The sequence below is a fragment of the Choloepus didactylus genome, chromosome 13 (genome assembly GCF_015220235.1).
Source record: "Choloepus didactylus isolate mChoDid1 chromosome 13, mChoDid1.pri, whole genome shotgun sequence".
Lineage (NCBI taxonomy): Eukaryota > Metazoa > Chordata > Mammalia > Pilosa > Megalonychidae > Choloepus > Choloepus didactylus.
In genome coordinates this window covers 31,468,597-31,482,038 of record NC_051319.1, presented here as the reverse complement: position 1 = coordinate 31,482,038, position 13,442 = coordinate 31,468,597, and the positions used below count along the sequence as shown (strand labels likewise).

Sequence of the window (13,442 nt, the reverse complement as noted above, 5' to 3'; positions counted from 1 at the left end):
GTCATATATATGTTTTCCCCTCTTTCTATTAATGTCCCTTAATGTACCCATACCGAATCTCTTTAGTACTGAACCTTTCTCCATGTCTCTCTCTCCTTTCTTTGTTTCTCTGTCTGTAGGGCTCCCTTTAGTATCTTCAGTAGGGCAGGTCTCTTGTTCGCATATTCTCTCAGCATTTGTTTGTCTGTGAAAAATTTAAGCTCTCCCTCAAATTTGAAGGAGAGTTTTGCTGGGTAAAGTATTCTTGGTTGGAAATTTTTGTCGCTCAGAATTTTAAATATGTCATGCCACTGCCTTGTTGCCTCCATGGTGGCTGCTGAGTAGTCACTGCTTAGTCTTATGCTGTTTCCTTTGTATGTGGTGAGTTTTCTCTTGCTTCTTTCAGAACTTGCTCCTTCTCTTCTGTATTTGACAGTGTGATCAGAATATGTATTGGAGTGGGTTTATTTGGATTTATTCTATTTGGAGTTCACTGGGCATTTATGATTTGTGTATTTATGTTGTTTAGAAGATTTGGGAAGTTTTCCCCAACAATTTCTTTGAATACTCTTCCTAGACCTTTACCTTTCTCTTCCCCTTCTGGAACACTAATGAGTCTTATATTTGGACATTTTATATTTTCTATCATATCCCTGAGGTCCATTTCGATTTTTTCGATGTTTTTCCCCATTCTTTTGTTCTTTCATTTACCGTTCTGTCATCTTTGAGGTCACTGATTCGTTGTTCAACTTCCTCTAGTCTTGTACTATGAGTATCCAGAATCTTTTTAATTTGGTCAATAGTTTCTTTAATTTCCATAAGATTATCTGTTTTATTATTTACCCTTGCAATGTTTTCTTTATGCTCCTCTAGGGTCTTCTTGATGTTCTTTGTATCCTATGTCATGCTCTTCTTCATGTCCTTTATATCCTGTGCCATGGTCTCATCGTTCATCTTTAGTTCTTTGATTAATTGCTCCAGGTACTGTGTCTCCTCTGATCTTTTGATTTGGGTGCTTGGGCTTGGGTTATCCATATTGTCTGGTTTTTTCATATGCTTTAAAATTTTCTGTTGTTTTTGGCCTCTTGGCATTTGCTTAATTTATAGGGTTCTTTTAGGATTTCTAGACAGATTGAAATCCTTATCTCTTAGTTTGTCAGATCTACAGCTTCGTGGAATGCACTTTATCTAACTAACCAGCAGGTGGTGTCCACGAACCACCTATTCCCCTCAAGCCAGTTCTCCCCTGCTTTGTCTTTGTGGTGAGTGGGGGCGTGAGTCTTGTGGGGTCCAATTGGTGTACCAAGCTTGCGTGTGTAGTTGATGTTGCCTGCCCTGTATATGGGGCTTGTGTCTGGGCAGTCGGGGGTGCGGGGCGGTTCTAACAATCACATTTCCCTGGTGTTCCTGGAGATTTAATAGTCTAATCCTTCAGTTCAGTCCTGCCACAATTTGTCTCTGCCGCTGACCCACAAGTCCTTGGTATTGGCATGTGGCCCCTGAGACTTGCGAGTGGGTCGTTCTTCCAGGCCATGCACCCCCAGGTCCTCTGTTGAGGGATGACTGTGCTATGTCACAGATGAGTGCCATCCCACCTTTCAGTGTTTTTTTCTAAAGATTTATCTACAGTGATACATGTAGGTGTAATTCATATTCATTGTATAAATAAACTGTAATTTCTTTATGTATCTACTGATTTAGGGACATTGAGACTGTTTCTGATTTTTAAATGTTAAAATAATGCTGTACTGAACACTCATGTGCATATTCTTTTGCACATATGTGAGAGAGTTTCTTTAGGGTATGTGTTTATTTGTTGTAATCATTGTCAGCTTTACATGATGTGGCCAAATCATTCCCCAAAACAACTGAACCGGTTTATGCTTTACCAGCAGTGCATAAGATTTCCTTTTCCTCATATCCTTGCCAACATTTAGTATTATTAGACAAATGTTCTTTTGTTTTAATTTGTGTTTCCTTAGTATCTAGTAAGAATGAGCAACCTTTCATATGTTTATTGGCCATATGGGTTTCCTTTTCTCTCAGATGCCTGTTCACATTTTTCTTCTTTTTTCCCATTATCTTTTTCTTTTGACTTAGGAGTTCTTCATGTAGTCTGGATAATAATTCATTTTTGTTTATATGCGTTGTCAATTTGTCCCATTTTGGGACTTCTTGTTACTTTGTTAATAGTTGTCTTAATGTATAGAAGTTTTAAAACTTACTGTGTAAATATTTTCAATCTTTCCGTTAAGACCTGTACGTTTTTGGGTCTTGTTTAAGAAAGATTTTCCTATTTTGATGCCATATGGTTAATTTCTTGGAAATTCTTCTAAAACTTATAATTTTGATTTCTAGATTTAGGGTTTTTAATCCACCTGGGATTTATTTTGGGAGTTTGGGCTTTAATTTTTTCTCCAAATGGATAATTTGTTCTCTCAGTACTGTTTTTTGAATAATTTATCCTTTCCTCAATGATTTGTATTACCAATGTTGTCACATACAAGTTGGTATATATACCAAGTTGTCGTATATACACTGGTCTTTTTCTGGGTTTTCTGCTTTGTTGTTGATTTGTTTATCTTTATGCCAGTATACCAAGCTATCTTAATTATCAAAACTTTATAATATGATGATGTTTGTTAGGGTAATATTAGGGTAAGTCTTCTCACATTATTCATCTTATTCAAAATTGTCCTATTTTCAGTCTGTTCTCTTACATGTGAATTCTAGGGTCACCTTGTCAAATTCTGTCAACCACTTTTGTGGGATTTCTGTTGAAATTGTGTTATAAAGTATTTTAGGGAGAATGGACTATTTTTATGGTACTGAGTCTTCCTGGCCAGCAACATGGTATACATCCCCATTCATTTAAGTTTCCTTTTATGCTTGACAATAAAGTTTTAAAATTTCCCCCATAAAGGCCTTACTCAGATTTTGTTAGAGATTATTCTTATGTATCTTATGATTTTGTTTCTATTGTGAATGATATTTTAATTACATTTTTACTTCGTTGTTGATGTATATGAATGCTATTAATTTTTTGTATGTTGATCTTGTATCTAGTAACCTTGTTGAACTGTCTCATTAGTTTTGACAATTTGCAGATTCTCTTGAATCTTCTGTTTAATCATGTTATCTGCAAATGGTGCCCATTTTTTCAATCTTTTTCCTTTTAATATTTTAAAATTGGTTAGAATTTCCTGTACAGGATTGAATAGAAGTAGTAGTAAACAAACATTCTTATCTTGTTCCTGATAAAGGGAATGCTATGAAGTTTTACCATTAAATATAAGGTTAAGGAAATTTCCTTCTATTCTTAGCTTGTTAAGTGATTCTTAATAAAAAATAATTTATTGAAGTTGAGTTTTTCCTTTATTTTTTGAATGATCATATGAGTTTCTTCTTTAATATGTGAATGTGGCAAATTATATTAATCAATTTTCTTAATGTTAGTCCTTCCTTGAATTCCTGGGATAAACCATACTTGATCATGATGTAGTTATATAGATGTATGTATGTATGCTTATATATGTAGACATGTAGATGATGTAGACACACACACACACACTTTGATTAACTTTATGAAATTTACTAATATTTGATGTATAATTTTTTCATCTATGTTAGTAAATGAGATTGACCTATACAGCTCTTGTCATTTTGAGCATCAAGATTATACTAGCCTTATAGTTGGACTATAAGGGACAGCCCCACCTCCCCCTTTTTTTTTTCCTATTCCCTGGAACATCTTGTTTAAAATAGGGGTGGTATGTTTCTTTAAGATTTGGTAATACTGGTCTGTAAGCCACCTTGGCCTAATGCTTTCTTGTGGGTAGATATTTTTGTCTGCTGATTTTTAATTTCTTTGATGGTCATGGGTATATTTAGGTTTCTATATTCTTCTTTTTTTTTTTTTTTTTTTAATCATCATTTTATTGAGATATATTCACATACCACGCAGTCATACAAAACAAATCGTACTTTCGATTGTTTACGGTACCATTACATAGTTGTACATTCATCACCTAAATCAATCCCTGACACCTTCATTAGCACACACACAAAAATAACAAGAATAATAATTAGAGTGAAAAAGAGCAATTGAAGTAAAAAAGAACACTGGGTACCTTTGTCTGTTTGTTTCCTTCCCCTATTTTTCTACTCATCCATCCATAAACTAGACAAAGTGGAGTGTGGTCCTTATGGCTTTCCCAATCCCATTGTCACCCCTCATAAGCTACATTTTTATACAACTGTCTTCGAGATTCATGGGTTCTGGGTTGTAGTTTGATAGTTTCAGGTATCCACCACCAGCTACCCCAATTCTTTGGAACCTAAAAAGGGTTGTCTAAAGTGTGCGTAAGAGTGCCCTCCAGAGTGACCTCTCGGCTCGTTTTGGAATCTCTCTGCCACTGAAGCTTATTTCATTTCCTTCCACATCCCCCTTTTGGTCAAGAAGATGTTCTCCGTCCCACGATGCCGGCTCTACATTCCTCCCCGGGAGTCATATTCTATGTTGCCAGGGAGATTCACTCCCCTGGGTGTCTGATCCCACGTAGGGGGGAGGGCAGTGATTTCACCTTTCAAGTTGGCTTAGCCAGAGAGACAGGGCCACATCTGAGCAACAAAGAGGCATTCAGGAGGAGACTCTTAGGCACAAATATAGGGAGGCCTAGCCTCTCCTTTGCAGCAACCGTCTTCCCAAGGGTAAAACTTATGGTAGAGGGCTCAACCCATCAAACCACCAGTCCCCTATGTCTGTGGTCATGTTAGCAACCATGGAGGTGGGTTAGGCGAATACCCCTGCACTCTCCACAGGCTCCTCAAGGGGGCACTACATCTTTTTTTTTTTTCCTTGTTTTTCTTTCTTTCTTTTTTTTTTTTTAACTTTCCCTTCTTTTTTAAATCAACTGTATGAAAAAAAAAGTTAAAAAGAAAACGAACATACAATAAAAGAACATTTCAAAGAGACCATAACAAGGGAGTAAGAAAAAGACAACTAACCTAAGATAACTGCTTAACTTCCAACATGTTCCTACGTTACCCCAAGAAAGTTACCTACTATAGCAACATTTCTGTGAACTTGTTCCTACTATATCCATCAGAATTTAACAGACCATAGTCATTTCTGGGCATCCCCAGAACGTTAAATAGCTTATCTGTTCTTCTTGGATTATTGTTCCCCCTTCCTTAATAGCTCTCTACTGCTAGTTCCCCTACATTCTACATTATAAACCATTTGTTTTACATTTTTCAAAGTTCACATTAGTGGTAGCATATAATATTTCTCTTTTTGTGCCTGGCTTATTTCGCTCAGCATTATGTCTTCAAGGTTCATCCATGTTGTCATATGTTTCACGAGATCATTCCTTCTTACTGCCGCGTAGTATTCCATCGTGTGTATATACCACATTTTATTTATCCACTCATCTGTTGAAGGACATTTGGGTTGTTTCCATCTCTTGGCAATTGTGAATAATGCTGCTATGAACACTGGCGTGCAGATATCTGTTCGTGTCACTGCTTTCCGACCTTCCGGGTATATACCGAGAAGTGCAATCGCTGGATCGAATGGTAACTCTATATCTAGTTTTCTAAGGAACTGCCAGACTGACTTCCAGAGTGGCTGAACCATTATACAGTCCCACCAACAATGAATAAGAGTTCCAATTTCTCCACATCCCCTCCAGCATTTGTAGTTTCCTGTTTGTTTAATGGCAGCCATTCTAACCGGTGTTAGATGGTATCTCATTGTGGTTTTAATTTGCATCTCTCTAATAGCTAGTGAAGCTGAACATTTTTTCATGTGTTTCTTGGCCATTTGTATTTCCTCTTCAGAGAACTGTCTTTTCTTATCTTTTGCCCATTTTATAATTGGGCTGTCTGTACTATTGTCATTGAGTTGTAGGATTTCTTTATATATGCAAGATATCAGTCTTTTGTCAGATACATGGTTTCCAAAAATTTTTTCCCATTGAGTTGGCTGCCTCTTTACCTTTTTGAGAAATTCCTTTGAGGTGCAGAAGCTGCTAAGCTTGAGGAGTTCCCATTTATCTATTTTCTCTTTTGTTGCTTGTGCTTTGGGTGTAAAGTTTAGGAAGTGGCCGCCTAATACAAGGTCTTGAAGATGTTTTCCTACATTATCTTCTAGGAGTTTTATGGTACTTTCTTTTATATTGAGATCTTTGGTCCATTTTGAGTTAATTTTTGTGTAGGGGGTGAGGTAGGGGTCCTCTTTCATTCTTTTGGATATGGATATCCAACTCTCCCAGCCCCATTTGTTGAAAAGACCATTATGGCTCAGTTCAGTGACTTTGGGGGCCTTATCAAAGATCAGTCGGCCATAGATCTGAGGGTCTATCTCTGAATTCTCAGTTCGATTCCATTGATCTATATGTCTATCTTTGTGCCAGTACCATGCTGTTTTGGCAACTGTGGCTTTATAATAAGCTTGAAAGTCAGGGAGTGTAAGTCCTCCCACTTCGTTTTTCTTTTTTAGAGTGTCTTTAGCAATTCGAGGCATCTTCCCTTTCCAAATAAATTTGATAACTAGCTTTTCCAAGTCTGCAAAGTAGGTTGTTGGAATTTTGATTGGGATTGCATTGAATCTGTAGATGAGTTTGGGTAGAATTGACATCTTAATGACATTTAGCCTTCCTATCCATGAACATGGAATATTTTTCCATCTTTTAAGGTCCCCTTCTATTTCTTTTAGTAGAGTTATGTAGTTTTCTTTGTATAGGTCTTTTACATCTTTGGTTAAGTTTATTCCTAGGTACTTGATTTTTTTAGTTGCTATTGAAAATGGTATCTTTTTCTTGAGTGTCTCTATATTCTTTTTGAGTCAAATTTAAGTTATTTATACAGGATGTCCCAAAAATTTTAGTGCAGTTCAAATAACTTAGTGCAGCTTGAGTAACTTTGCCACAGGCTTATACAATTATTTGAGTTTGTTTATATTCTTTTTATGTTTTGTGATTTTTAATAACAAATTTTTAATTTTTTTGTTTCAGTCAGTGTTTGCCATCTTTAATCAGAGGAAGCGAAATGAAAAATTAAAATTAAACATTTATTATTAAGTTTCTTTGTAGATTTTTCCCTCTTATTTTGTTTCTTGTGAAATTTGTTTGTTAAAGAAACAAGTATATTATTCTGGAAAGTTTCCCACTGTGTTGGGAGTACTCAAGACCACCCCCAAGTTCAGTGATTCGCTAGGAGAACTCATAAGACTCAGCTGATACCTATACTCACAGCGATGATTTATCACAATGAAAGGACACAAAGAAATGTCAACAAAGGGAAAAGGCATATGGGACAAAGTCTGGAGGAAACCAGGCACAAGCTTCCATGAGTCCTGTCCCAGTGGGGTCACACAGGACATGCTTAATCCCCCCAGCAAGGAGTTGTGACGAGTTTGAAATGTTTACCAGGAAAGCTCCTTGGAGATTCTTTTCTGGTCTGGGGGCTGGTCATGTAGGTGCCCTCTGCCTACACGTGGAGGTGTTCAGTATAAACCACATTGTACAAAAAGTTTTTTTCTTTCCTAATCATCTTTTTTCCTAATATTGTCCTGTCTTTCTACACTGGGAGTCCCTAAATAAAGTTGGCTCCTGAGCTTTTGATACTTCATTAACCTTGGATGACATCCCTGTTTTCTGGCACAGAAGATGTTTTCTGGCATAGTAAGACCACAATCTGGATGCTAGGGGTTCTCATTGCTCTGGATTTGTCATTGTTTTTAAGCCTTTTTAGTGGACAGAACTAGGAAATAAGAACTTTTTTTAAAGAGAAAATACTGCATGAGTTCATCATAATATTTCCAATTCAAATTTGAGATTATTGGGTTTTTACTTCTTTTGGTTTTATGTTTGTATTTATTTTCTCTTATGCTGGAAGTGTTAGTTCCTAGCAACACTAAAATTATTTGCTCGATCTGTATTAACATGGGTTTAACAGTGCCAATGCCATTACTAACAATGTGGTAACTGAAAACGGTTCAAATTTTCATTGCAGTTCTTTTGGTCCTTGTGGTATATCTCATTAAGGATTTATAATCTAATTTCTCTATTTGAAGTCACTTGAAAAAATTTCTGTGTGTTTCAGCCACCAACTTGATTCATGGGATAGTTTGTTTTGTTTTGCTTTAAAATTTGGGGGATAGCTTTTTAAATTCTTGATTAAATTTTTTTAAAATAATTATGTTAGAAATTTACGTAGTTTCAAAGTCAAATGTACTTAACAAAAGGTACATTTGGAGAAGTCTAGCTTCTGTCCCTCTCCCCTCTCCCGTTATCTTCTTTTCTGTAGGAAGCAATTCAATTAATTTTTGACTTACCTTTCCTTTGTTGTTGTTATTTTTTAATGGAACCATATATGTATGTTTATATATTTGTATTTTCTTTGTTAGATAAATGCAAACATATTATTTACATTGTTCTGCACCTTGCTTTTTCATTTAAAATATTTCCTGGAGATTATACCAAAGAAGCATTTGGGAATTCCTTATTAGGATCTGAATTGTGTGTGTGTGTTTGTGTGTTTGGCACGATATTGCTATACCATCCAGGTAATGTAAGTTGTGTAAATTTTGTCCCAAACCCATCTTTAGGTTTGGTTCTTTCATGGGAAACGTTTTTCCTCATATCCTGTCCTTACATGTATGGATCTTACAACCTCAGCTACCAACCCCTAGGCCCTGTTTCTACTTTATACTGCCTTAAGTTGTCATGCTGTCAGCTTGAATGCTTGTAACTCTGGTTTTGAGTTCCCTGTTTGTTTCTAGTGCCTGGGTATTTCTAAGCTCTGTGTTAATTTTTTTGTTTGTTTGTATTTTGCCCAGCATTTCTGTGTGTTTGGAGCAGGAACAATTCAGTTTGTCATATCATCAGAAAAAGATTAACTGCATTTACTTTCTCTCACTCATGTCTGTCCATCTTTTTCTATACTTTAGCTAGCTGAAGGAAAACATACACTCTAACACATATTAACCAATTTTGTAAGTTGTAGTATCTTATAATTAAAATTATGACATTTCCTAGCAAACCTTCTCCACTTTCTTTCACTTGAGAAGATTCTGTAATAGTAATTTTAAGATGTTTTTCAGTGTATGCTTTTCTTTTTTCTCCTCTTTGCCTTGCTTATTTTCCTCTTTTTTCTTCTTTCTTTAAATCAAGAAAAATTTATGTGAGGAATTGAGGTCAACTAATCTCAGTGCCTCTTTCAAAAGGACAGTAAAGTCACAAGGCATTTAGGCAATAATGTTATGGTGAATATAAATTATTTTTAATAAAATAGAAAAATTACCTAAGTAAAATTTGTGGACACTACTACAGATTCCTAATTCAGGATATTTTTTGAGTCTTTAAAGAGTTTACCCAGTTGTATTCATTCCTGTTTGATTTTATGTCTTTGTTCTGTCCTCCAGCTTGTCTCTTCCCTGTTGCTTTCTTTTACGCTCCTCCTCTGTTTGCGGTGCAGGTGTTTCATTAAAACTGCATCTGGTATTGGCATGCAACACAGAGGAACTTTGTATTTCATAAATGTCAACTAGATATTTTGTTCTGTGCATTTTTGCGAGTTTAAATATAGATGCAATATTGATAAGAAGTAAATAGCTTAGAAGTGTACAAGTATAGTTAAATCTTCAGCTCCCTCAAAGAGATCTGTAGCTTACAGAAAAATTCTTTGGGGATCACACATTTACTTGAAACCTTTAGCAGAGGTAAACATTTTGCAAAAGTATGAGAAAAATTGTTTCAATCATTTTTGAGTTTCTTAATAGTAATTTATTCAAACTTGTTTTTGTTAGCTTTTCATTTACATAATGTTTTAGCCAGGAAAAAAATCATTTATTCAATCATTTATTAAATCTTTCTTTAGACTACTTTAAGTCTTTCCAAGGAAAGTTAATTTTCAGGGTCCCCCAAAGATGTTCTCACTATGTTTTTTTTAAAAAGACACTTTGAAGCATAATACTTCTTTAGTTTTTTTTTTTTTTAAAGCACACGTAGAAAATCCAATACAAACATGGTATGCCTACTATTTTAAAGCTGTGCATTAAAAGACATCACTAAATGTGAAAGGCAGATGTTTTCTAATAGACCTTTAATTCAACTTATATAGAGTTGATGCAGTGAAGGCATTTCCTGACATGTTTAATGAAAACTTGGATGTGAGAAGCCTAATGAGAACTTTAACTTTGAATTTTCCTGATTTTTCAGGCTATGACATGTGCCGTTATATTTTTCTTCACACATTCCTTATGTCATTAGTATCAAAGTTACGTCAACTTAGATTTATGCATATATATTACACTGAATGTACCTCTGAGTGTAGTCTGTTCACTGAGGTATGAATTTATAGGTGGAGACAAGAAATATACATCAATTAATAAGTAAAAACAAGATTAAAGTTTATGATAATCTCAGGTCCTCTAGTTGTCACTGTTCTACAGTGATGTGGAATTAAGAGAATGAGCTCAATTTTCCATTTAATTGAATTTTCCAAAGCAAGATCTTTCATCCACATGTTGAAAACAGGAGCGTATCTTTTTTTTTTTTTTTTTTTTTTGGAAAATGCAAACAAACTAGTTGAAAGATTGACAGCTAGGTGAAGAGAACACAACCTTAGATTTGCTTTCAGGCAGCCAGAGTTTTTATCACAGCTCTGGTGGTGAGGGGGGTGGAAAGGCTTGCCTTTCACACAGCAACTTAAACACAGCATAATATCTCCACTGCTATCCAGGTCATTTCCTGTTTCACTATTCTTCTTGCACATCCTACACATTGCATTAATAAAAACTCAACCGGAGAGCTGGGCTTTGAGTTATTTTGAATCTATCACAGTCTGTGGGAATGACAAGATAAAGCTGTCATTAATCATGGAAGCACGTGGAAGAATTTCATCTTTAAAAAGTCCTCTATTAAATGAATTACAAAAATTTAAGAAAGGGGAACATTTTAGAACATTTTAGAAGTCCACTCATTTAGACAGAATATTTCAGAATATTGAGTTTTCTCTGTGTGTTGGCTGCCTTTTGATAATTGGCACCATTTAATGCAGATGTCTGTATTCACAGAGAGAAGGCTAACTAAACAAACACTTAGAAAATAACCTATACAGCTGCATATAGAATGTCTTTCTTTTGTCGCAAGGAAGTGACTGTCTCTTTATCATGCACCCAAGGACCATGAGTTCTATAAAATGATCAGAATTAGGAGAAAAGTTTGTTGTGCTTTGAGAAAACAAATAAGCATGTTCAATTAACAAGAACAACACAAGAAAAAAATCACAAAAGTCATGGTGTATAAATTAAGAACGCCTGGGAGCAATTTCTTTATATGACAAAACCAGAAAGACATTAAAAACACCTTGTATTTCTTTGTTTTCAACTCATGAACAAATAAACATAGGGAACATGTTTATCTGTTTAACAGCGAGAACAGCTTTCATAATGCATATATTAAAAGGGGATGCCTAACTATTTCTTAATTCCTTAGGTAGGGAAACATGTTAAAGAGAGAAGATAATAATGACAGAAGTCCTTGAATAAAAGCAATTCTGACAAAGGGGGGAGCCTCTTACAAGGGCGAAGCCATGTCCCACATGCTGATTTTTTGAATAGTCTTCTTACCAAGATGTATTTTCCCTGAACTCTAGAATTTATAGGATGTGCTTAGCTAGCATTAAAAACACAGCAGTTTCTTTTCCCTCACAGACCAGCCTGCTTGAGCAAAGCAGGACATACAAAGTTAGAATGTTTTAACTAATTATTTACATAAAGACAAAGATAAATGCAAGTGGGTTTTGTGTTTATAAGTGGGTTTTGTGTTTATTTCGTATTACTGCCTGGTCTATGAATGAATAAAAAAATTGAGAATTTCTTTTTGTTTGTTTCAATTTGATTTTATTAATTTTCAGGAATACCTAATAGTGGTATTTGGAAAACAGCTGGATACCTAGTCCTGGAGAGGTAATTCATTCATTCATTTATTTTTTTCTTCTACTGTTTCAGCATGGCAGTATTGAGTTTATTCTTTATGCTCAGATCATAGTCATAATATATGGCAATAATGCTGTCTATCTTCTACAGTAGATTTGAGAAATGTACACTATGCTTAGTTTATAGTATTCACAAAACTTTCTTTCCTGTATTGTAAAGTTTTACAATAAATTCAGAACACTTGTTTGAGGAGAACATTTCCAAAATAAGTCATAACTAGTGTTCTGGTTTGCTAATGCTGCTGTTATGCAAAACACCTGAAATAGATTGGCTCTTATAAAGGGGGTTTATTTGGTTATAATGTTACAGTCTTAAGGCCATAAAAGTGTCCAAGCTAAAGCGTCAACAATAGGATACCTTCACTGAAGGATGGCTGATGGCATCCAGAAATCTGTTAGCTGGGAAGGCATGTGGGTGAAATCTGCTGATCCTGGATTGTGTTCCAAAATGGCATTTTCCAAAATGTTGCTGTTGGGTGTTTCGTCCTCTCTTAGATTTTCCGGAGCAAACTCTGTGCTAGCATCTCCAAAGCGTCAGCAGAAGTCTGCTTTCAATGGCCGTCTACAAAACATCTCTGTTAGCTGCAGCACCAATCTCCTGTCTGAGCTCTTATAGGGCTCTAGTAAACTAATCAAGACCCACACTGAATGGGCGGGGCCACACCTCCATGGAAATAATCTAATCAAAGATTTTACCCACAGTTGGATGGGTCACATCTCCATGGAAACAATCTTATCCAATGATTCCAACCTAATCAACACTAATATGTTTGCCCCTACAATATTGCATTAAAGAACATGGCATTTTGGGGGACATAATACATCCAAACTGGCACAACTAGTAATGTTGATTAAGTAGTCTTTTGAAATAGTTATTTTCTCTTACAAATTAGATGTTTACTAATAGCCATATTTGTATATATAAATAGAACCTTACAAAATTTTATATAATATATACTTACATAGTAAAGAAAAGAATGTTTTTTTCCAAATAGGATGAAAAGTAAGTATTGTCTTAGGATTCTTAACTTATGTCCTATTATGGATTGAATCATTCCCCCACAGAGATGTGTTCAAGTCCTAACACCTTGTCCTGTGTATGTGAACCCATTTGTAAATAGGATTTTTGAAGATATTGTTAGTTAAGATGAAGCTAAACTGAATCAGGGTGGGCCTTAATCTGATATGACTGGGGTCCTCATAAGCAGAGGAAGTTTGGACACAGTAGTAGGAGACAAGAGGAGACAGATGGGGAGAGAGACAGCCATGTGACAGAGGCAAAGCTGAGCTATGGATTGCTGCCTAGCCATTACCAGAATGCTTCAGACTTTGGAGAAAGCATGATTCTGATGACATCTTGATTTTGGACTTCCAGTCTCCAAAACTGTGAGATGATAAATTCCTGTTGTTTAAGCCGACCAGTATTGGTACTTTGTTTAGCAGCCCTGACAGACTAAGAT

At 35.6% G+C, this 13,442-nt stretch overlaps 1 long non-coding RNA gene across 1 annotated transcript in view; it reads left to right on the top strand.

The window, feature by feature from the left end:
• The window catches only part of LOC119507564, a 45,210-nt gene extending 32,558 nt beyond the window's left edge, over positions 1–12,652 (top strand). Inside the window, exons 6-7 of the long non-coding RNA XR_005211306.1 lie at positions 11,902–11,953; positions 12,478–12,652. This is a non-coding gene — a long non-coding RNA (uncharacterized LOC119507564). The remainder of the gene's footprint in view (positions 1–11,901; positions 11,954–12,477) is intronic.
• Positions 12,653–13,442: the final 790 nt, after the last annotated feature.